The sequence below is a fragment of the Crinia signifera genome, chromosome 6, assembly GCF_055691185.1.
Source record: "Crinia signifera chromosome 6, ASM5569118v1, whole genome shotgun sequence".
In the NCBI taxonomy this organism is placed as follows: domain Eukaryota; kingdom Metazoa; phylum Chordata; class Amphibia; order Anura; family Myobatrachidae; genus Crinia; species Crinia signifera.
Genome location: NC_139222.1, coordinates 264,928,648 through 264,954,561, shown reverse-complemented (window position 1 = coordinate 264,954,561; position 25,914 = coordinate 264,928,648).

Genomic DNA, 25,914 nt, shown 5'->3' with positions numbered 1-25,914 from the left:
ATTTGCATTGCGCCTGTGACTCTGTCGCCCTCCCCGTCCTTGGCCTGGTGCCGTTAGACAGGGTGTCCTATTCAGTTAGGGCCTTATAGTCAGATTCTCCTTTTGGTCCGGTCCCTGACAGTCGCCGTGGGCTTGTCCCAACATAAAACCTGGTTGCATCGGGGTTGGAGCAGGCTTAACCTGCTCCCTCGAACGCGGCGACTAAAGGAGAAGCCTAGCATCTTGCAGCCTGCGGTCACTTGCCCGGGACAGCCAACAGAGTTAGTGTAGGGCTTTGCCGTGGCCGTTCTAAACAGCGGTCCCGGCTGAGGGCTCAGCCCACCACCAGTCGCTGTATACACCTACGCAAGTAACATTATCACCGGCCGAACAGATTATATAAATCTCATTTATATAATATACCTGTTTTGTCCGTGGGTGTTAGTGGTTGTGCGGAGCCCTCATTATGAATCCTACCTCCCCTTCGTTAGACGCCCAGGTTGCGGGTCTAACGCAAATGGTTCAGGAATTGTCACTCCGGGTAACTAATCAGGAGAGAGGGTCTCGTTCTCCCCCGGTAGTGACACCTGAACCAAAAATGAATATGCCTGACCGGTTCTCTGGTAATAGAAAGGAGTTTTTTAACTTCAGAGAAAATTGTAGATTATACTTTCGACTCCGACCTAAATCTTCTGGGTCGGAGGCTCAAAGGGTGAGCTTGGTTATCTCCTGGTTGCAGGGTGACCCACAGACGTGGGCTTTTGGTTTGCCCTCGGATAGTCCTGTGTTGGCCTCGGTGGATAACTTCTTTAAGTCCTTGGGTTTGCTTTATGATGACCCTGATAGAGAGGCGTCTGCAGAGTCTCACTTACGGGCATTAAAGCAAGGAAAAGATCCCGTCGAAGTGTATTGCACTGAGTTCCGCCGGTGGGCGAATGATTGTGGGTGGAACGATCCAGCTCTGCGTAGCCAGTTCCGGTGTGGACTGTCGGATACCATCAAAGATAGTTTGATCCAATACCCGGTGCCTGGCTCGCTAGATAAACTCATGGAGTTGTCTATCAAGATAGACCGTCGGCTCCGTGAACGCAGAGCCGAAAGATCTTCACTTCCTCGTCCTATCCCATTTGTCATGGATTCCTCGGAGGATGTCGAGGAACCCATGCAATTGGGGTCCATCCGGATTACCCCTGAGGAGAGAGCTCGTAGGATTGGGGCTGGTCTTTGTCTGTACTGTGGACGTAGGGGTCACCATTACCGCTCTTGTCCTAACAAGGCAGTAAAAGGTCAGGCCAAGTAAATGAGGAGGAGATTCACTTGGGCCTGAAACTGTTCTCCTCCCAGAACTCCCTATTGATTCCCACTACCCTTACATATGGGGAGATTAGTTTTGATTGTTCTGCTTTTATTGATAGTGGTGCAGCCGGCAATTTTTTGGATGCGGCCTTAGCTGAGAGACTCGGTATTCCCGCCATTTCTTTAGGACAACGTATTATCATGCGAGGCCTAGATGGTAGTTCATTGCCCAATGGGGAGATTTATTTTCGTACTCCCAACCTGCAGCTCACTGTCGGCTCTCTGCATAAAGAGGAAATTTCATTTCTTTTGGTTTCTTGTCCTGCTGTACCGCTGGTCTTGGGACACCCTTGGTTAGTCCAGCATAGCCCGCAGATTAATTGGAAGACAGGGGACATTGTTCAGTGGAACCCCACTTGTTTTGGTTCATGTATCAATACCTCTTTTCTTCAGGCCTCTGTGTCACTGTCTGCTGTCCCTGCGGCATACTCTGACTTTGTAGACGTTTTTTCCAAGGGTAAGGCAGATAAGCTGCCGCCCCATCGTCCATACGATTGCGCTATCCAGCTTATCCCAGACGCCCCCTTGCCTAAGGGGAGGCTTTACTCCTTATCCATTCCAGAGACCAAGGCCATGAATGAGTACATTCAGGAGAGTTTGGAGAAGGGATTTATTCGGCCGTCAAAATCGCCACTTAGCGCTGGATTCTTCTTTGTGGCCAAGAAGGACGGGTCCCTGCGTCCTTGTATTGATTTCCGGGCTTTAAATAAAATCACGGTGAAAAATGCGTACCCGCTCCCTCTTATTTCTGTTCTCTTTGACCAATTGAGGTCCGCCACTGTGTTTTCTAAAATTGACCTAAGAGGGGCGTACAACCTCATACAAATAAAAGCAGGGGATGAGTGGAAGACGGCATTTAGCACGCATTCTGGGCAATACGAGTATTTAGTTATGCCCTTCGGGCTATCCAACGCCCCTGCCGTGTTTCAAGATTTTATTAACGATGTCTTACGGGATTTTCTGGGGAGTTTCGTGGTCGTCTACTTGGATGACATCCTCATTTATTCCAAAGATCTTGATTCACATAGGGCCCAAGTAAGGCAGGTTTTGCAAAAATTACGAGAAAATTGTTTATTTGCCAAACTTGAAAAATGCGAGTTTGAGGTATCCCAAATCTCATTCCTTGGGTATATAATTTCGGCTGAGGGCTTCAGCATGGATCCCAAGAAGCTTCAGGCGGTAGTTGATTGGGTACAGCCTACCAATCTTAAGGCAGTCCAAAGGTTTCTTGGGTTTGCCAATTACTATCGACGCTTCATCCATTCCTTTTCATCCATTGTAGCTCCCCTGGTTGCCATGACCAAAAAAGGGTCGGATCCAGGTAATTGGTCTGTACAAGCCAAACAGGCCTTTCAAACCCTCAAACAAGCATTTGTTTCTGCGCCTATCCTCAGACATCCTGACCCGGATCATCCCTTTGTGGTGGAGGTGGATGCCTCCGAAGTAGGAGCAGGAGCAGTACTATCACAAACCAACCCTGAAACCCAGATTCTTCACCCTTGCGCGTATATGTCTAGAAAATTCTCTGCGGCTGAAACCAACTATGACGTTGGTGATAGAGAGTTATTAGCCATCAAGTGGGCCTTCGATGATGGGAGGCATTGGCTAGAAGGTGCTAATCATCAAGTGTTGGTGTTAACTGACCACAAAAACCTGCAATATATTGAAGCTGCTAAGCGACTTAATGCCCGGCATGCTCGCTGGGCTTTATTTTTTACACGCTTCAATTTTCTTATTACTTATAGACCCGGTCCAAGGAATGTTCGAGCGGATGCGCTCTCACGGTGCTTCATTCCGCAACATTCAAGTCAGGAGACTGCCGCCCCCATTCTTCCTGCCTCTTGTATACTGGCTGGTCTCAGTTTGACCCTAGAGGGGCTTATTCGTCAGGCCCAGGGCCAGGCTCCAGCCCAGACTCCTAGGGGTCGTTTATTTGTCCCTGAGACACTTAGGCGGAGAGTGCTTACTGACTTTCATGATAATAAGACTGCTGGACATCCGGGGGTCCATAAGACCATGGACTTATTGACCCGTGTAGTATGGTGGCCAGGTATGTTCAGGGATGTCAAAGAATTTGTGCAGTCATGTCTTATTTGTGCCAGACATAAAGTGCCCCGGTCTAGGCCCTTTGGCGAGCTCTTGCCTTTATCCATTCCGTCAAGGCCATGGTCACATATTGCCATGGATTTCGTGGTAGGCTTGCCAGTGTCAGCCGGCTGTCAAACCATCTGGGTAATCATTGACAGGTTTTCCAAAATGGCACACTTTGTGGCCTTGAAGCAATTGCCTTCGGCCAGAGAATTGGCTTCATTGTTTTTGCGGCATATCTTCAAGCTACATGGATTGCCCACTGACATTGTTTCCGACAGGGGTCCACAATTTGTGGCACAGTTCTGGAGATCATTCTGTGCCTCTCTCAAGATCAAACTGAGCCTGACTTCAGCTTTTCACCCTCAGTCCAACGGACAAACTGAACGGCTGAATCAGTCTTTGAAGCAGTACTTGCGATGTTTCATCTCTAAGTTACAAAACGATTGGGTAGAATATCTCCCCATAGCCGAATTTGCATACAACAATGCAGTACATTCTGCTTCTAAAGTTTCGCCTTTTTTCGCAGTCTATGGTTATCATCCCCAGGCAAATTCTTTTTCTCAGGCTTCGCCCTTAACTCCATCCAGGGTCTTTCGTTTTAAGTCCACATGGAAAAAGATTCATGACGCCCTGAAGGAAACAGCTTTCAAAGAGAAGAGGTTTGCGGATAAATCTAGACGTCCTTGTCCGTTCAAAGTTGGTGATTGGGTATGGTTGTCGACCCGGAATATCAAATTACACCAACCTTCTGCAAGATTTGGGCCAAGGTTCATTGGTCCATATAAGATTGTTAAAAGGGTTAATCTGGTTGCATTCCGGTTGCTGCTTCCTAAGTCCCTCAGGATTGCAAAAACCTTTCATGCTTCTCTATTAAAGCCTGTCTTCTTTTCCTGCAAATTTCCTCGTAAAATCATCAGAGGAGTTCCTTCTGTGGACATACAGGGGCAACAGGAGTTCCTGGTTGAAAGAATTTTAGACTCCAAATTTGTCCGTGGTTCCGTTCACTTTTTAGTCCACTGGAAGGGGTTTGGGCCTGAAGAAAGGTCATGGGTCCCCGATAGGGATGTCCATGCTCAAAGCCTTAAGAAAAAGTTCTTTCGGGAGTTTCCCCATAAGCCTGGGGGTAGAGGGTTTAAAACCTCTCCTCAAGGGGGGGGTACTGTCAGCAGCGCCGACAATCTCGCTGCTGCGGCACCGCCGCAGCAGCGTCCCGACACCCGGGCAGCGCGCTCACTTCCGCCCGGCGGCTGCCAGGCAGGTGAGGTCACGTCCGCCCGGCTGCGGCGCATCACTTCCGCCCGGCCGGGAGACGATAATGTAGTACAGGCCGCGGCGCCAGGCGGTTGCTTAGCAACCAGGGACGCCGGGCGGCGCGCGCTCGGCCACCTGAGAATAATATATAATTATGGGGGCCGGATCAGGCGGCGGCGGCTGGTTGGCCAGAGGATCCCTTTTAAGGGATCTGGCTCAGCTCAGCCCCGCCGGTGATATTGTTTTCCACAGAGTGCTTGCTACACTCTGCTGTCCCGGTCCTCCAGTGCCTTCAAACAGTGTCCAGTCTCCTGGTCGCTTTCGGTGTCGGTTCCGTCTCCGTCCGGTCCTGGTCCAGTCAGGTTCCTGTCGGGGTCCAGTCCACGTCTGGTTCCATCTTGCCCTGACCAGTCTTCTCCGGTGTGCACGTTACCATCCAGTGCTGCCAGTGGGTCGGGTCGAGTCTGGTCACGTAAGTGCTCCAGTGGAGCCTGGTTCCGTAGTTCTTTATTTGTTGCGGGCAAGTTGCCCTTATCCTCTGTTTGTTTTATTATCTTAGTCCGTATCCTGCTCGCCGTGCATAGGAGAGACCCACGGCTGTGGGTTCTCGCCTGCTTTGGGGTACCGTTGTTATTATCTGGGTACCATCTGGTATTGGCGTGTTTAGTGTGGTGGCACCCCGTTATTATTTGCATTGCGCCTGTGACTCTGTCACCCTCCCCGTCCTTGGCCTGGTGCCGTTAGACAGGGTGTCCCATTCAGTTAGGGCCTTATAGTCAGATTCTCCTTTTGGTCCGGTCCCTGACAGTCGCCGTGGGCTTGTCCCAACATAAAACCTGGTTGCATCGGGGTTGGAGCAGGCTTAACCTGCTCCCTCGAACGCGGCGACTAAAGGAGAAGCCTAGCATCTTGCAGCCTGCGGTCACTTGCCCGGGACGGCCAACAGAGTTAGTGTAGGGCTTTGCCGTGGCCGTTCTAAACAGCGGTCCCGGCTGAGGGCTCAGCCCACCACCAGTCGCTGTATACACCTACGCACGTTACACTGATAGCCAGGGCTGCCACTAGAAATTGCGAGGCCTGGGACGGATTTCTAGTGCACCCCCCCCCTTTCAGTTTCCACTGCTACCTGCGCTGCCCCATGCAACACACTCTGCATACATAAATACAGTATTCTCACACACACACATACATACATACAGTACATACACACACACACACACAGAACATGCATAGATGCACACACTATATACATATACAGCATACAGAACACACACACACAGCATACATCCAAACACATAGCATATATATATATATATATATATATATATATATATATATATATATATAGATTCACACTTACCGTGTGCAATGTGGCCACAGGGAGACTGATGCCCGGGTATCACCAGAGTCCCTGCTGGTGGCCTGCACGGAGCGCTAACAGCAGCTGCTCCTGCAGGAGGATTGCGGCTTCAGGTGGCAGGTGACGGGTGGCGGCTCCGGCAGCTCCGGCGGCTCCTGACCAGCGGTCGGAGCCGAGACATACACAGGCCGCGGGAGAGGGTGGGTGGGGGTGTGTGAGCTGCTGCTGGACTGCAGTGTATCCCAAGATGCTTCCGGCACGGCTACGCCGCAACCCGCTGACTGCATCTACCTCAGCAGAGGAGCGGGGGGAGGGGGTGCGGTGGGCAGAATTAGTTGCCCGGTCCCTTCACTCTCTGTCAGAGAGGCAGGGTCCGGGACAGCTGTGCCCGCAGCACCCCCCTGCCGGCGGCCCTGCTGATAGCAAATCCACCCACAGCCAGTGGTGCAAGTCGGGGCCCGACCGAGAGTGCACCGCGCACATTGCACCCATTATCAATATGCCACTGAACACTGCATACAGTTCCCCTCCACACTCTCCTCTTGTCAGATATGTTCCTCTTCTTTTTCCTCTTTGATGTACTGTACATAAGCGCTGCATTCACCGGGTGGCGTTAATCTGCTTGCTAGGCTCCAAATAAACACAGCTGAGCGAGCAGGACTGATTTAACTCCCCCACCCCCCTCCCATTTGTTCATAAAAAGTTCCCTAACTGGCTAAAACAGCTTAAAGACCTCCACCCTAAAATACAGCATTTGTAGAGCTTGAATGAACCGGGTTCTATATAGAGAAAATGACTGTGTACTAGCGAGTACTATAAGTTCTCTGACAGTTACATCTACTACTGTATACACTCAAAGGTTCTTATTCCGGGATCTTGAGTCTTCTCTTTCATACTAGTGTAGAATAGCTGGATAGCATTGTTGGATAAGTGAATGTGTCAAACACATATCAATCAGTCACATGGCTAATTGCAAAGAATGCATACTGCACCTCAAGTAATTTGACATCAATTATATATGTAATTAAATGTGAGTCTTAATTTACATTGCTACAGTGTGTCCAATAATCAACTAATTCTTTCCACTTCTAACTTGTTATGATGTATCTTATAATTTAACATCGCAGAAATGCTCCTGTAATTAAATATGATATTGCCTGAATGTCTTAAGATTCAGAAGAAGTTTTCCAGTAATTGACACAGCAGTAATCTCCCGACTCAAATGGAATTTCATTGCTTAGCAGCTAAATTGCAGGTGACGCTTCCAGAATGGTGGTGAATCTTATTCCTACTTTGAGTTTATCAGTTTCCACAAGAGAAGTTGGTAAAGCTGTGCTTTGTAATACAGTATTACAGTTCAGATAACAGAACAACTACTTACTTATGTGCCCTTATAAAGATTGGATTGTGTATGCTAAGCTGCTAGCAGCATTATACCATACGTGATCCTTAGCAATGCAAATGCAGGATTAGATGCCTACCAAACCCTTCCTGCATACCCCCTCCTACCTCCATACCTCCTCCTGCCTGCATACCCCATACTGCCTGCATACCTCCTCCTGCCTGCATACCACCCCCTACCTGCATACCCCCTCCTGCATGCAACCATTAGATGCCCAATGGTCAATCATCAAACTTCTGGGTAACCTTGGGGTAAATGTATTAAGCCTGGAGAAGAGATAAACTGGAGAAAAAAATGGAGATTAAGTGAAAGGAGATAAAGCCGACCAATCAACTTCCAACTGTCATTTTCAAACACAGTTGATTGGCTGATGCTTTATCTCCTTTCACTTCATCTCCAGTTTATCTCTTCTCCAGGCTTAATACATCTGCCCCTTGTTCGCAGTATGGCCGATGGCCAGTGCCGTCTTTCCCATTGGGCACGATGGGCAGTTGCCCGGGGGCCCTAGGACCTAGGGGCCCCCGGCCCAGCCCAATGGGAAAGATGGGGGCTGGGGTCCGGGAATCCGCTCACCCTCGCTGGGGGATCCGGGCATGGGGATCAGGGCGGTGGCGGTAGCTAGAAGCCTGATTCGGCGAAGCTCTATTTGCCGGCGGGGCGGGAAGCGCTGTTGCATTTGAATAGACTGGTCGGACGCTGATTGGCTGAATTCAGAAAATCAGCATCCGGCCAGTCTTTGAAAAGGCAACAGCGCTTCCCACCCCGCCGGCAAATAGCGCTTCACCTCCTAGCTAGCAGTGAATTTAATTTCGGGGGTCCGTGTGCCGGGGTTCTGATCACCCTCACTGGGTGATCCGGCAGGGGGATCAGGGCATCGGTGGCGGTAGCTAGGAGCCCGAAGCGGCGAAGCGCTATTTGCCGGCAGGGGGGGCGAGATACGCTGCTGCATTTAAAATGACTGGCTGAATGCTGATTGGCTGAATTCAGCCAATCAGCATCCGGACAGTCTTTTCAAATTTAACAGCGCTTCCCGCCCCCGCCGACAAATAGTGCTTCGCCACTTCGGGCTCCTAGCTACCGCCACCGCCGCCCTGATCCCCTTCCCCAGCGAGGATGGTCGGATCCCCGCCACCCGGCCACCATCTTTCCCATTAGCGCTATTTGCCGGTGGGGCGGGAAGCGCTGCTGCATTTGAAAAGACTGGCCGAACGCTGATTGGCTGAATTCAGCCAATCAGCGTCTGGCCAGTCTTTTCAAATGCAACAGCGCTTCCCGCCCCGCCAGTTAATAGCGCTTTGCCACTTCAGGGCAGGCTCCTAGCTACCGCCGCTGCCCTGATCCCGCTGCCCGGATCCCCCAGCGAAGATGATCGGATCCCCGGCCGCCGGAAGCTGACTGGCTGCCGCACGGAGCCAGAGAGGTGAGGGTTGGGGAGGTGTCTGTGGGCTCCTGGGCAAACTAATTTGGGGGGGGGGGGTCCAGTGAACTAGGTTGCCCAGGGGCCCTTCCTAATGTTAAGACGGCCCTGCCGATGGCAGGAAGATGTGTACAGTTCCCAGCCGCTGAAATGCTGCCGAAATGTTTACGAAACACCTGTGCTTGAATCACGGCTCCCTCGTTACCTTTCACAAAAGCTCTCTGACTATCACTAAGAAAATATCCTCACTGCAATCACTGCCACAGGGAGACCTACATGCATGCGCAGTGTCAAAAATATTGCTCCAACTGCATACAAAAACTTCATTGCGTCTGTCTATTATGCTGGGAAAACACTAGGTGATATGTTCCCGGCATGACCTCGTTAGCCAGCATTGGCAAGTGCAACACAAAGCTTGTGATGTCCTCATCATACCGCATGTACAGAGGATTGAGGATTCTGATGATGGGCAGAACATGGATATGAGTTTTTATGTTCCTTTTGAGCCGACAGTCAGCATTTCATACCCTACCATCCACTACGGTGTGGACCTTATCATTGTCAACCCAATGACCATACCCAGACAGGTCTTGTATTTCGTATCACATGTATGCACATACATACTACTGTACTGTAGGTTTAAGTGTTTGCCAGAACCAATTAACCCCTCTAGATCGAAGGTGTAGGATAAAACATAGAACATACAAACTGGATGGAATGTAATACCCCCCAAGCATTTTATCTCCCCTCCAGATAAAATAATCTGCAGCCAGGACCAGTGACCGGTGATCCATGGTGGCATCTTATCCAGTACTCCTCAGTACTGGAGAGGTAAAGGTGGTAAGGGATGATCTGGAGTCTTCACTGTTACACTACCTATCATTTCCACCAACTAGAGGGCACTGTAGGTACAAATGATGATGATGACGCAGGCATAACACAAAGTATATGCTGCCTATATGGAGAGGACAGCATCTCAAACTGTGTATGGCACAGCATACTGTATGGGCATCAATACGCTTTCGTGGTGCAAAATAGTATATTTGCAACAATTTCATGTACACTTATTTAACAATACCTGTCCGAACGCCCCCCCCCCCCCTCTCCGCCAAATCCCCTTGGTACCATGCGAGGGGATGTATGCGACCACATCCCCTCAAATACGGCCAAAGGGGAGAGAAATCATTTGATGGTCCTGATTATCGAATGATTTTTCTCCCCTTCGGAAATAACATTCAGTCTAAACTGACTTTTATTTATTGAGTCCTCCGAAGAGGGGGAACAACATGTATGTGTGCCCGGTGAATTGCCTGCGTTTTCATTGGGGTTGCCCATAAAACACTGGGCCCCCTCTGGAGTGAACAGCTTGGCGAGTGTGAAAACTTGGCCCCGATCAATCATTACAGAATCACCCCCTAAATCGGCCGCAGTAAATGTCCCCGGTAAAAAAAAAAAAAAATCTAACTTTTTTCCGCTGATTTTTGGGGGGCATCAATTGAACTTTTTGTGGAAAAATGTATGCGTTTTCATTACAAAACACACAGGTTCTGGCACAAGTTCCTGGATCAACGGCTGCGGAAAAGTAACACTTCCCTGGGATTTTGTTTGTCCCGCCTCCGGGCAGGTAAAACAAAATAATGCCGGCTATCGGCGTAATTGAATTCCTCCATAATCTGTAAAAGTAAATAAATAAAGAGAAATACAGGCAAGTGTACAATATAAATAAAAATCACTATAAAAGACGTAAAAAAAGGAGACAAGAATATCAATATAAAAAGATAATAGCTGTACCTTGGCAATGATTTGGATGTGACATCACCTGACAACTGATGACCACTCAGCTGGACTCCTGGTAAGCCATAAGAAAATTATCTAATGGTTGAGGTGTTCATGCCAGCTTCGCCAATGGCTGGAAAACATATCGACTGCATTGCATAATGACCTTTCACAGTTGGGCATCGAACCCAGCTGCCATATCCCAGCTAGAGCTGAGTGTAACGCCTTATCTTAGAACCGTGTCTTAAAGACAATAGCATTTTACAAGTGATGTTGCATCTAGATTCATTCTGCTTTCTGTTTGTAACAAATGTTACTTTAAAATACATTGCCGGTTAGGCAATAATTGCTTGATATCATAATTTATTCAACCTCTAGGTTGCCTGGAATATAATGATACTGCTATGATGCATTTATTAGCGACTGTGAAAGAAGTTTTAAAGATTTCACACCCCTTGATTAGACGCGCAATAGACTGAAATAATTGCTCATTTCCTAGACCCCTCGCTGTATAACTCTCTATGACCAGGGGGAAGTGACAAATGGCTATCAAGCAGTCTGAATCCATTCAAACATATCAAAAGGAACGCGGTACCTAACTCGGAAATATTACACATCTTAAGAATACACTTGTATGTATGTGTCGTCTTGTCTCTTAATCCCCCAGAGGCACTGTTAGCATTTTCAGGCAAAGTATACATTTTTTTTCCCTTTTTTCATTATATTTGAACTTTCATGTAAATGGTTTTATATTGTGTAGAATTGACAGTCATTTTGTAAACATTTCTGAAATAAGAGTAAGGTCTCATTTCTATATCAACAGGAAACAATTGGTTTTGAACTCATTGTTTCCTCATTTATAAAAATAAATAAAAAAATAAGCAACAATAGGAAGGCTTCCTGAATGTGGGCATTGAATGCACTGTAATTGGTATCTGTCATAGGGATCATTCAGGATTTTCATGAGGCTTTAACACCTTCAGTGGTGGGTTTTATTTTAGGGAGCACTCCCCACTGGGCAAGTTTTTTTTTTTTTTTGGGGGGGGGGGGGGGGGGGGAGGGCATTCCCTAAAAAAAAAAACACACTGTGTTTCCGTGACTAGATAAGCCACTTCCAGGTCCTGCCCCCGGCAACCCTGCTGTGTGTTGCTAGCAAGGTCATGCCGCACACAGCCGGGGGGGGGGGAAGCTGGGCAGCGGCTGATTTTGAGCGCAGCGCTAGTCTCAGCACTCAGTGGCGCTACACAGGAGGAGGGAGTGCAGGCAGTGGAAAATTCTCAGGAGTGCCAGCGAAGGGGGTCAATACTAATATTGCATGGTCCGTTGTTCAAATAATACCATAGGCGCTCTTCACACCGTCATAGGGGGCTACACCCCATTAATAGAAATATTTTTTTTTTAATGATGTTTGTATTTATACACCACACATACAAAACACACACACTTCAAAATATACCCAATTACCCACTGCAGCGCTCAAAACTTCACTTAACAACCAAATCTCAAAACTACAGCACTAACCACTAAAGGTAACTTACACATTACATTCAACATTACTCTTTTCACACTGCTCATACTACACTGCATAGAACACTTATAAATACTGCAGACGCATCTCATGTACAACAATAATACACACACCACACTCTACAATACATAATGCAACAACCTTAGTAACATTGCCGGTTATTCTATGTCAAATGGGTGGGGGATGAAGATGCTACTGTCCCTCCCGGTTTGTGTGCGATGCTGCAGTAAGACTGGGCGGGGGTTGCGCTATTGACAGGTGGGATGGAGAGGCTACTGGCCGGGAGGGCTGCTGTAACGGTGGGCGGGGGTAGCGCTTTTGACAGGGGGGATGGAGATGCTAGTGTCCGAGAGGGTGCTAACACCGCTTACCCGGCTTTTGGGCGATGGTACAGGCCAGTCCGGACAGGGGTGCCGTCCAGTGTTTCTTGTCGTGTGCGACGACACCAAGAGCGATCACCGGGCGGCCGTGGTTATCTGGAAACAGGTGAAAGGGGCGGGTGCCAGTGATTACTGTTGGCAGCCACAGTCCGGGCAGGGTGGAAATCGGGCAAATGTAAACCAGGGCACAGGTAAATGTCCCGCTTTCCCGGGGGGTCCCTATGGCAGCAATGTATCTCTTTATTATTTGGCTACATGAGTGTAGTGAGCGTCTATAGGGTTGATGTGTGAACCCGCCCAGCGTTATAGACACACTCTCAGGATGATTGACACATGTAGCCAAATATATAAGAGATAGTAGAGTAGTGGGTGTTGTTTGTTTGGGTGTATGGTGAGGGTTGGATAGTGTAGGTGTGAAGGGTTGTGTTGGGTATTTTTTGTCGGTGTGGAGTGCAGGGGGTGTTGATATAGTGTGGTGAAGAGTTTGGTTGTGTGTTAAATTTGTTGTGGGGGTGTGATGGTGTTGGGGGTGGAAGGTGTATTTGTGTTAGCAGAATAGTATTGGTTTTGGGTTAGATGATTTGTGTAGGTGTAGAGTGTTGTGGTGTTTGTTATAGTGTTGCTAACATAATTATTTAGATAGCGGCCATCGTGTTATGGAGAAGGGATGTGTTGGGTGGGTGACTTTGGTGTGTTGGGGTAGGATAGTTTAGCTGCGTGTAGAGTGGATAGGTTGTTGCTATAGTGTTAGAAAGATAGTGCGTGTGTGAATTGTGTGTGGGGTTGGGGTGGTGGTGTTGTGAGTTAGGGGTATGTTGGGTAATAGATGTATTTGGAGTGGTATAAGTTGCGTTTGGTGTAAAGTGCATGGTTGGTGGGCTGGTGTGGGTGGAGAGACAGGTGTTAGGGGAGAGGGAGCTTAGTGTGGGCGGTGGTGGCAGGCACAGTAGTATAGCGGGTGTAGGGGGTGTTAGGCATCGGGTGCAAGGTGGATGCGCCTGTTTTGGTAAGAGTGTTTAGGGATGGGAAGGGGAGGATGTATTAAGCAGCGGGCGCCCAGGGCTGCACTGTGTGTTGAGGCGAGAGTCACAGTTGGGGGGGGGGGGGGGGTGTGGTGGTGAATGCAGTCACCCAGTCAGGATTTTGAGGGGTGAAGTTACACAGTCAGAGTTGGGTGGTGCAGGCAGACAGTCAGAGTTGGGGTGGGGGGGCAGTCACAAAGTCAGGGAGTTCAGGGAGGGTAGTGTAGGGGGGGGGGGTGTAAATTCACCCTGCCACAGTGTGGGTGAAGCTAATTATGGTTCAGGGGGTTGCAGTCACACAGGTAGGGTTGGAGCTTAGTGTGTGCGGTGGTGGTAGGCATGGGGCACAGTAGTATAGCGGGGAGGGGGAGGTTTTGGGAGGGGGGTGAGGGTGAGGGCTTGGGAGGGGGCATGCGGGTGGGGGAGGGGAGGGTTGTGGGAGTGGAAAGGGTGAGTAAATTCCCACACCCACTGAGTAAATTAACACAACCACACTGGGGGTGAAGCCAGTCAGGGTTCAGGGGGGTGCAGTCACACAGGCAGGGTTGGAGCTTAGTGTGGTGGCAGGCATGGAGCACAGTAGTATAGCGGGGAGGGGGAGTTTTTGGGAGGGGGTGGAGGGGGAGGGGGAAGTGGGAGGAGAGGGAGTGGGGGGTGAAGGGGATGGGAGGGGGGGAGAGGTGGGTGAGTGAGGTGGGGAGAGGGGGGTGGGGGGTAGGAGGGGGAGGTGGAGGGGGGTGAGTAAATTAACACAGCCACACTGTGGGTGAAGCCAGTCAGGGTTCAGTGGGGTGCAGTGACACAGGCAGGGTTGGAGCTTAGTGTGGTGGCAGGCATGGAGCACAGTATTATAGCGGGGAGGGGGAGGGCTTGGTAGGGGGGGGATGATGGGAGGGGGGAGGTGGAGGGGGGAAGAGGTGGGCGGGGGGAGGGGCAGGTGGCTGAGAGGGGAAGGTGGAGGGGGTGTGTGTAAATGAACCCAGCCACACTGTGGGTGAAGCCAGTCAGGGTTCAGGGGGGGTGCAGTCACACAGGCAGGGTTGAAGGGGGTACAGTGAACCAGTGAGGGTTTACAGGTGTAGGCAGTGACATGGTTCTGGGGGGATGCTACACTAACCCCCACCCTCCAGCAGTGACTGACCTGTCAGTGGGCAGGCTCTCCTCTATGTGTCCCCGGGCGTCAGAGGCAGGTGTCCGTGGCGGTGCTCCCCTTGTCCCCAGCGCGACGTATGCAGCGGCTGCAGTAGCCGCACAGCAGCGGCTGTATAAGCTCCCAGTGGGCCAGATTCTCTAAGCTTCAAAAGTGATATAAAGGAGAGTGTTAAGCAGGCAGCCAATCAGCTCCTACCTGCCATGTCACAGACTGTGTTTGAAAAATGTCAGACAGGAGCTGATTGGCTGGCTGTTTATCACTCTCCATTTTATCACTTTTGAAGCTTAGAGAATCTGGTCCAGTGTCTGGGTGCTGCGTCCTCAGCGCAGTTCAGGTGGGTGCCGTGGGCGCACAGCAGCACAGCCCTCAGCGCAGCTTCCTCCACGCAGGGTGCCATGTGCATCGTCCGGCGGAGTGTCCGTGTGTGGCCGCACAGCTGCGGCGGCAGCAGAATTACACAGTCCTGTGCGCAGCGTCCGCAGTGCAGTCAGCATGGGCTGCTATCCGTGGGGTATTGTGTGTGCACTTTTGCTGTTGTGTGTGTGTGTGTGTACATATAATTTATTTTTGGTGACTAAGTCTGGGTGGGGGTGTATTATTTATTTGGCTACATGTGTGTGTATAAAAAAGAAAAAGAAGTGGCGCTGGTATTGATGAAATAATCGTACAAATATTTAATATCAATTAAAACAACATGACATAAATCAATTACATACAACAATAAAAAGGTGAATCAATAACTGGACCGGAGGCTGAATGGAATAAACCCAATAAATGGTGAATATAGGTTAATATCTGGGATAATTTGGGTTGCCCAATATTTACCACTGATGGTGATTATGATCCAGTCCCGAAAGCGGAGTAGCAAAAAGGTCCTCAAATGGATGCGACTGTGAGGCCACAGTTGATTAGAAACCCAATTGGTGTAGTAGGGCTGGAAGCTGTTTTGGCCACTGTTGTCTCACGTCGCTGGAGGCTCCAATAATGGGGATGGTATCAAATGGCAGGTGTCCTCAGGGTTGGTGAATTTTAAGACCAATTGGTCAGTGATCTCAGTTTGTTGTGACCAACCTTGATTCCTGCTCGGAGGTGTATCCACGTGGTGTCGACAATAATGGACCGCAGAAGCGGTGATAAAGCGGTGATAAAGCTGCACTGCTACAAGCAGCGAAACGCGTTAGGCTATAGCCTGGACCAGGACCAGCTGATCACTTTTGGACCTTATCAATTAGATTCCCCAGCGCTCTGGGTTGCCCACTCTCAAATCTTGAGAGACATCTGCTTCCTCACCATCCCGCTTCTGAAGTCCATTATTGTCGACACCACGTGGATACACCTCCGAGCATTTAAAATATCTATATTATATATGAAACAGATCAACATGGCTAAGGTCGACAATGGGAAGGTCAATATTTAGAAGATGATCCTTGTAGGAGTTAAAAGTAATTGGTCTGAACCAAGGGTGTGATTCAGAGATGTACAGTATGCAACCCCCATGTTCAGAACATGTCCTGCGTGATCAGACGCAGTGCACCCTAATGCTAGGTACACACTAGAATGATCATGATCGGGAGACGATCATACGATGGTCGCACGATCTGCTGGAGAACACAGGCCCTTATTCTGATCTGATCACATTACAAATTTGTTCTCAAAATGGGCAAAACCATGTGCACGGCAGGTGGGGCAGATGTAACATGTGCAGAGAGAGTTAAAATTGGGTGGGGTGTGTTGAAACTGAAATCTAAATTGCAGTGTAAAAATAATCCAGCCAGTATTTACCCTGCACAGAAACAAAATAACTCACACAAATCTAACTCTCTCTGCACATGTTACATCTGCCCCACCTGCAGTGCACATGGTTTTGCCCATTCTGAGAACAAATTTGTACTGCGATCAGATCTGAATAAGGGAAACAATCTGTGTCCGATCAGATCACGATCTGTACCCAGTTGAAGGGGTCATTTTCAAATCCTGACTGCAGCAAGTAGGATCTGCAAAATGGCCAAACGACCAGCGGGGACGCACATCAGATCGGAATCAGATCTAAAACATGCCAAAAGACCAATTTACATACAATTGGTGGAGATTGTATGGAAATTTGGGGAAGTGAGGCCAAATCATTCTGGTGTGTACTCAGCATACTGTAAGCCAAAATCTGATTGAAAGGCTGTCGCGCTGGCCAGTGTTCCTGATAACAGAGGGGATTGTCTTCCCCACTATCTGGGAGTGCATTCGTCAGAGTCTGCGGCTCCAGAAGCAGATTTCCTGGCCCCGACTGAGCAGTTGCTTTGGTCATTCTAAAGCAAGCTTCAATCATAGAATAGACAGTCAATAGGTTCATACGCAAGATTAACATTGACAAAAGGTCAACATGAGCAAAGTCGACGTTGACAAAAGGTTGATGCAAGCAAACGATTGACCTAGAAAAGGGAAACACATAAAAAAATTTGACATGAGTTTTAACATTTTTTTTTGTGTCAATGTTGACAACCGAGCACATGAATCCCTAATTAAGGTAATGCATACCCACATATCCCTCGCTTCACTTGCCTCGTACCACTACTGCAGCAATCGGCACACTTTGCCACTTCCAATCAGTCCACGTGGATGTTATAGTATGAAAGAAGTCCATAAAAATAACAACAAATCATGAAAAACTCATGTCATCCTTTTTATGTGTTGACCATTATCAGAGTCGTAGCTACCGTAAGGCAGCCACCGCGGCTGCTTGGGGGAGCAAGCGCCAGTGGGGCGCCCCCGGTGCCCGGGCACTCTGGTCAGACCCCCCCTTACCCCTCCGCATGCCGCCGCCACCGCATTCAGTCCGGCACCGCAGATAGCCTCCGGGCTCCGTCTCCTGCAGTAATGAAAAATGACACGACAAAATGGCTGCCCCCTAATAGCAGACAGTTTTTAAGGATGCTAGAGGAGGCCGCCGCCTCCTCTAACATCCCTAAAAAAACTGTCTGCTGTACAGGGGCAGCCATTTTGTCGTGTCATTTTTCATTACTGCAGGAGACGGAGCCCGGAGGCTATCTGCGGTGCCGGACTGAATGCGGGGCCGGCGGCGGCATGCGGAGGGGTAAGGTAATTTTTTGGCGGGGGGGCGCCACAATATTAGTTACGCCTCTAACCATTATCATGTTGACCTTTTGCTTGTTACAACCTTTTGTTAAAATCCAACTAGTGCATATCAACTTTTGACTGTTGACCTGTGCATTGTAGACCTATCATGGGGAACCCAAGCAAGAAGCTCATTGTCTACAATGATACCTTCATTGCTTTACCTATTAGCGGGGTATTCAATTGGTCAAGTTTTTTGGGGCTCCAAAAATTAGTCACCAATTGAATACCCCCCCCCCCCACTTATGCAGCTCCGCTGCATGCCGCATTGCAACTTTTCAATGATATTTATTCATAATTTCCATCTGCTTGCTCTTATCCCACTGTGATATTGCCCCCTACTCACCCCCACCCCCCCACTGCCCACTCCTAGTTACACTTCTCTGAGAACTTCCCGTTAACCTTTCCCAAATATTGCAGTTCCGACCAGCTCCCCCTCACCCCCTTTTTGCTTATAGGACACGGTGAGAGATGACATTGTTCTTGACCAGGTTCAGTTCTTGGCATTTCGTTTGACAACAATTTCAATAAGTCATGGTGTTAAAATGCTATTTCTGCTACATTTTCCATCTCTTTTTAGTGCCAAGGATGAATGATGGAACTTGGTATAGTTCCTGACACTTTTAATGCTGATACATCTAATGTGCAATGTGTTCCCAGGTGTTTTAAAGGGTAAGGTAAAATGTCAAAATTGTTCAAAACTATCATGTATATATATTTTTCTTTAACTCAGAAAGTTACATGTTCAAAACTATAATCAGCCTGCCTAGAAAGGGAAAGTCCCCTGCTATTCCAGTGGTGCCAAAACTGGACCATGGAGAAAGAAAATGGCATTTTGATAGAATTCTCCTTTGGAGATGAGACGATCTCTGTGTTGTCACTGCAGGCCGGAGTGTCAGCACAATCACAGCGTATAGCGATAGTCAATTAGCAGGGTCACCCAGTTCTCCCAGGATTGCTTTGATCTGTAACATCGAGACTAACACTTAAATGAAACATGTCCAATAGGGGTGTACACACACTGAGAGAGCTGTCATTGAGCTGCTCACATGATAAGCTTGTGCGCACCTAAAAGTCAGTAAGGATCTAATCAGAGAATGAAGATCTGTTTCAATTCAAGCCACATTCCAAAAATCGAAAAAGCTCTTTGCAAATGTCCTATCTTAACTTATTGCAGATGGGTTCGAGCCTGCCACAAAATGCATCTGTCTTCTTGCACAATGCAAGATGATCTGTTCAATTGGTTACAAATTTGAAATCACAAATAAAAGGTTATGGACAAAGTCCATATACTGTACAGCAGGCATGTCCAAACTGTGTCCCTCCAGCTGTTGTGAAACTACACATCCCAGCATCCCTGGCCATAGTTTTAGCAATCCCTAATAGCAAAACTGTGGCAAGGCATGATGGGACTTGTAGTTTCGAAACAGCTGGTGGTTCACAGTTTGGACATGCCTGCTGTATGGGAATGCCTGGGATGCCAATGCCACCAAGTTGCCTAGCACACATTGACAGATGGAACTGCCAGCACTATTACAGTACTTCTTAGGCTCAAAAAAAGTGAAAAAACCCATATTGACCTTCCCCATGTAGACCTAATGCTTGTGTCGGCCTAATGAGCCTGTTGACCTAACCCGATGTGGATTGCAAGGGTTCTAGGTGGGCTGCTTGATATCACATCACAGAAATGATGAACCATGGTTCGAAGGAAGAAAAAGTGAAGAAAAAGAAGATATGTGGAGGATGTGTGGCCTATACAGTGGGGATATAATTGTATAGAAAGGTAATGATGGTTGAGTGAGCGATTCTGGAATATGATAAGCTAGAGATGAGTTTTCAGGGAACGCTTGAAGGTTTGGAGACAGTCTCTTCTTGGTTGGACCAGTAAGAAGACTATTGCAATAATCAATGCAGGAGATAATGAGAGCGTGGATTAGCGTTTTTACAGTATCATGGTTAAGGTAGGGTCATATTTTGAATACTGTCAAGATAAGGGTTTTGGGGACCCAGGTGTGACCACAGTGAACCAGTGCTGGATACCTGAGACACAGGAAATCTGGATCTGAGGACTCTGGGATTTTATTAGAGCTTGAGTCCGAGAATGCCAGAATAACTTTGCATGCTGGGAGTACTGAATAAATTAAGGATACCTTCTTGGGTAGGAACTGCGACTGGTGGAAGAATTCCTGGCCACCGTAGGAGCACTGGGAGTGTCCCTACAGGAGCTGGTGTACAAGCTGGAACTGGAGCGGCTGGTGCAAACTGTCATGGTTGGAGGAGGTTCAGGATCCACCTCTGGTAGCAGTCCTGGAGCGGGCTGAGCTGGTGGTACTTGAAGCTTGGCGGGTAGTATGTAGGACCTATGCATAAAATCTCAGGTCGTGAGTATTGACTGAACTTCTTGGTGAGGGCGCAGAGCCTAACTGCCCAGTGGTCTTTGTCAGGGACCCCCTCAAGAGGGTTTGGATTTCGCTGCATCTGGACAGCAGGTTGCGGCCCCTCACTAGGAGAACTCACTGGTGGCAGGAGAATAACTGAATGGATAACTGGAGGTAGGTCAGGACACAAAGGCTTGAGGGATAGGTGAAAATAACACAAAACGGAGCTGGCCAACTTGGCGTGGAGACTCAAAATGGATAATGGATAACTCAAAAGGCCAACAGCTTCAGGAGAAGGGAAGTTAAACAGCAGGATAACTTAAAGCACCAGCTCGGTGCGGAAACTCTGGATGGGTATAACTGGAACTTAAATGGCCCACTTGGCTTCAGAAAACAGAGCAGGATAACTTAAATGACCATCTTGGTTGATGGAGTACTGGTACTTGTGGAGAAGGGAACCACAGGGTTCAGTAGGAACAAGGTTCAGGGTTAAATGCTGAGGCACTGGAACAACACCTCCACACAGGAGTTCTGGAGGTAGCTGTAGAGCTGTCTCCTTGCATTTGAGAAGCCAGGTGCAGCTGATGACAGGCAGCGGCTGGGGAGCAGCAGATGACTGGGTACCCGCTAGGATACTAGAGACCAGGAAGTTACTCAATGCTGGGTGTGGACGGAAACAGAATAACCGGATGTCTCAGCATAGCTGCTGAAGGCTGGGTAATGGAGCGAGATAGCGAAGTTGCTCAGAGCAGCTTCTGTCTCCTTGAGCCAGGCTATTAAATCCCTTGCCTTTCCATGATTGGATGAATGCTCTTTAAGTTGCCTGTAATATCAGTTACGGATTCTGGAGCGAATGCCAACAGGGTAAAATGATTACTGAGAGTGTTACTGCAGGAAACAGTAGTGCAAACCCAATGGTGCTGCATAACTAGCAATCAGGCACTTGAGAGGTTAATAGCTGGTTAGTATCCTCTGTAGCAAGCTGGACTACCACAGGTGCACAATTAGAGCTGAAGCATTGCAGAGCAAGGCAGATGCAGTCCAAATGAAGCCAGGCTGGGGAGTTCTCAGAACCCTGCAACTGAAGACAAGCTGCAAAACAGTGGGTTAGGATGAGAGTTGGGAGTGTGGTATAGGGTTCCGACAGTCGGAATCCCAACAGTTATTAGCCCGACGTCAGGATCCCGACTGGCCGGACTCAGACAGCATGGCGAGGGCAACAAAGCCCCTTGCGAGCTCGCTGTGCTCGCCACGCTCGCCACCTATTCTATTCTCCCTCATGGGGGGTCGTGGACCCCCACAAGGGAGAATGGCCATGGCCGTCGGGAACCCGTCTGTCAGTGTTTTAACAGTTGGGATCCCGACGTCGGGTAAATGACTCACGGGACTCCGTCCGGCACCCAGAATTGGTTGGGGTTGCTGAAGAAGTTGATTTGGAGAACCTGTTTGAAGTTTTGTAGAAGTAGAGAATCTGATGAGGAAAGGTATCTTGATGTGCTAACCCAGAATTTGTGTAGGAATGAATTTACCAATTTGTATAATGTCATGTTGTAGCTGGTTATAATGTTAGGAACCTCACCCAGTTGATGGGTTCTGAGCAAGCAGCCCAGTTCAGCACATCTTAGTCTGAGGGCACAGAGTTAAACAGAGTCCGTCCACACACAGGTTTCTGACTACGGTGATGACACCCCAGTGGGTTAATATTGAACGTTATTAAATATTAAAGTGGTTGGGGAGGGGGTGGACTCTGGTAGCTACAGTCTGAGTGCAAGGTAGGTGGAGGGCAAGGAAGAAATTCATTAAGTAGGCTGAGGCCAGGGTAACTGGTAGTCAAACTATGGTTGAGACAATTTGGGGTAGAAACATAAATCAGAAGGCTTACTAGAACAAGTATTACTCAAGTAGTAATAAGGGGATTGGCTATGACCAGGAAGTGGACGAGGAAGAGTCAGTAAAATGAAACATGATCAAAAATGCTTAAACAGAAATTGTAGCAACCACTTTATCTTAACTGGCTGGAATACTGCCTACAGTTCCCTAGGTCCCAGGATCAAATCCCACGGCGTTCCGTAAGATCATGGCCCTATGTTTCTAACGCTCTATTTCCAGAACATCAGTACTGTATTAATCTTTATTTGTTTATTTCTTATTATGGCTAGTATATAGTGATCATTTCCTTTTCTTGTCTGCTCAGATATCGTTAAACAATTTCCAACTTCTCAGGTTTGGTCATTTTTTTTTTGTACATGTCCAGATGTTTAGTCCAAGTTTACAGCCTTTGATACATTTTGTTCTATGTCTGGCTCTTGTAAGTTTCTGCCAGATGATATAGAGGTTCCTAAAGTAATTTTGTAGACTAGCATCTTGGCTATCGAACTTATTCCAAAAGACATTTTTTAATTTAAAGGGCTGTTAACTGAGAACACTTTGATTTAAAGTACCAATGGCAACAGTCATCTGCACTGAAAACAGCAGGTTTGATTTAAAATAAAAGTTTGCAGTGCAGGTTATTAGAAGAATCAGCGCCAGAGAATATGAATTTACCTCTAACATAAATTTTATGACACTAGATCACTAAAATAGGAAGAAGATATTCTAGCATGTGACATTGTATAATATATTGGAAATTTCTTGAATTTACGGTATTTTACTTCGCATGTCATATTTTTTAAATACTGCAGTAACTGTCAATAGGCTGTAATAGTTGCAGCAGAAATGAACACTTAAAAGGGAAATAGATTAAACTGTATTCGGGAAGTTTCTATGAATGCATTTAAAAGTGGGAAATGGTTAATACATAACGACATCTCTATTGTCTCAATAATAAATAACTGGGAGTAAATAAAACTGGTCTTTATTGTGCTGTCTACAAGTAAAGAAGTATCTGCCACATTTTATTCCGTGCACTCTGTTTGTCATTTTAAATAAAGTATTAGAATGGTAACAATTTTTTTTCTTTTATCATAAAATAAAGCTGCAGATAGGGCAGTTTTGTCTCAAAGTTCAGAATCTTATCATGAGTGGCCAGCACTGTCCATTGGGCTGATTCAAAGCTGTGGACTAATACATTTACAGCTGCTTTCCCCTATGCTGATATTGGGGGTTATTCAGTAAGGATTTCAAAACCTTTCTCTAATGGGCAAGACCATGCTGCATTGAGGGTGGGGCAGATGTAACACGTGCAGAGAGAATTAGGTTTGGGTTGGGTGTGTTAAAACTGAAATCTAAATTATTTATGCTGCACAGAAACAAAATAACTCACCCATATCTAACTCTCTGCACATGTTACATCTGCCCCACCTGCAGTACAGCATGGTTTTGCCCATTAGCGAAAGAATTTGCTTTTGAGATCCTCACTAAACCAACGTAGGACCAAATGCAAATATCTCAGCCAGCAGTATTTGTATTGAGGCGCCGCACCCACCTGTGGTTTTGGTAATTTCAGCAAATTCGTATAAAGATGCAACACAATTGCAGAGCCTTTGATAATCATCTTTTATATGGACGTGTAGAATGAGCACTTGTACTGAGATGCTGGGGTAATTTTGAATGAGTTTGCTATGGCAGATGCAGGCCGTAAATATGGGTGTGACATACTTGCATTTTTGCATGGATAATTACATTTATATAGACCCCTTCTCTGCTGCTTACCACCCTCCACTTTATCCAATCTTACCCTGCCCCTCTCTACTGTTCTGACCCCTTTTGCTTCATCTCTGCTGCTCCTTCTCGAACCACTCCCCCTGCTCTGACACCTCTCCATCTCTACCCCTCCATCCTCCTGGGTGCTGGATGTGATACCCATACAGTAGGTGCGTGCAGTGTGTGTGTGTGCGTGACGGTGAAGAGGCACAGCCAAATTACGGACTTGGTGACCCTTCCTTCGTCATACAGTCCGACCCTTTCCGGCTTTCAAACTTGACTCATTCCCGGCAGTTGGATCTTGCTCCAAGTTTAACATAAGATACAGTACAGTCATAATTGGGGATATCCTATAACTGTATTCTATAGCCATAATGATGGAATCCATGCACCATATTATAGAGAGTTGCTGCCCCATTAATCACTTAATGTAGGGAGGAAATTTACTAAAACGGGAGTTCTATTTCACACGGGATGATGCTATGGGCAACCAGATACTATCTATTATCTTCTAGAAGGTGCTAAATAAATAAAAAGTACTGTACATTCTTATTGGTTGCCCCATGTGAAATAGAAATCCCATCTTCGTAAATGTCCCCCTAGGTGTCTATTTATCATCCCTACATTTCTACAAAAGTAGGTGAAAAGTATCATTCAGGGATCTAAATGTAAACTACGTCAATACAACATTTTCAGAGCTTGACTAGAGAAGAATTCGCCATCTTCAGATGGTGTTCGTTCCCACCCCAGCTCTTTCCTAAGGGAAGTGGGCGGGGTTGCGTAGGTCCCTCGGACCCTGCTCTGCTCCTCCCACAGGAAGTCGTGCAGGTGTAAACCCAAATGTATGCATGGTCGTTAGCACTGCCAAGTCGGACTGAACAGCACTAAAGGTCCCCATACACGGTCCGTTTAGCGGATCCGTTTTGGACTTGTAAAGCACGCATCACATTGCATGCCTTGTGCATGCAATGAGATGCGATGCGATGTAAAGCAAGTACAAAAAATATGTGCAGCACATACTTTTTGTACTGTACGATAAGATGCCGCAGGAGCGCACATCTCAAAGTACAAAACCGTGAACGGACCGTGTATGGGGACCTTAAGTTTCACCACTACTGAAGTAGCAGTGAAATGATTCACAGCTGATCATGGATTATCTACCTCTGTGCTGGAGCAATGTTAAAGTGCACTGGAGATTTATTATCCACTTGCCCCTGATAATTACCACGAATAGGCCTGTAATCAGTCTCAATATTTGTTCTTAGCTCAACCCACCTTAAAACAAGAACAGAGGCTGGTACTCTGGGGTGGATTAAGTCATGGGGGCAATCGGGGCAATTAAGACGGGTGGGCCCTGGTGGAACATTGGGCATACCTCCCAACATGACCGATTGCAGGAACGACAAGAGCTCTCTACCTGGACTTCACTCTTAATATATGATTGGTGCCACCAGTGTTAATCCACTTAATCGATAAGAAAAATATTTCAACACAGGTGATTGCAAGCATACTAAATTTAAGCCAATTGTGTATAATCGATGAAACTGTTAGTTTAATAATGTTTGGGTACTGTATTTACGGTAGTGCCTACTAATTGAGAGACACATATTTTACAATGTTAAATAACCTTAAAATACATATAGAAAAATAAAATCTAAAATGTATCTTGTAAAATGCAAGAATAGCTGCAGCCTCTATCCTACTTATGCACTGGGACAGGATTATGTGTGTGTGTGTGTGTGTTGGATTATGCTGCTGCATAAGAGGGAAATCCAGTGATGTCAGTGTGCTCTGGCCAGGAAGGGGGGGGGGGGGGCTTATAAAGAAGGGCCCAAGATTCAGTATGCCCTGCACTCCCCCCACCCCTCTTAATCTGGCTATGCTGGTACTCTACAGAAATTGATTGGACTGGACATTGAAAGAGGACGCGTAGATCTTAATAATTGCCCTTATTCTCATGTATTTTCCAGATACGATGCTTGCTTAATCAGAGCATACAGGGAATAACTACTATTTGTACAGTAAGTGTTCTAGTTGAATGGAGTAAACATCT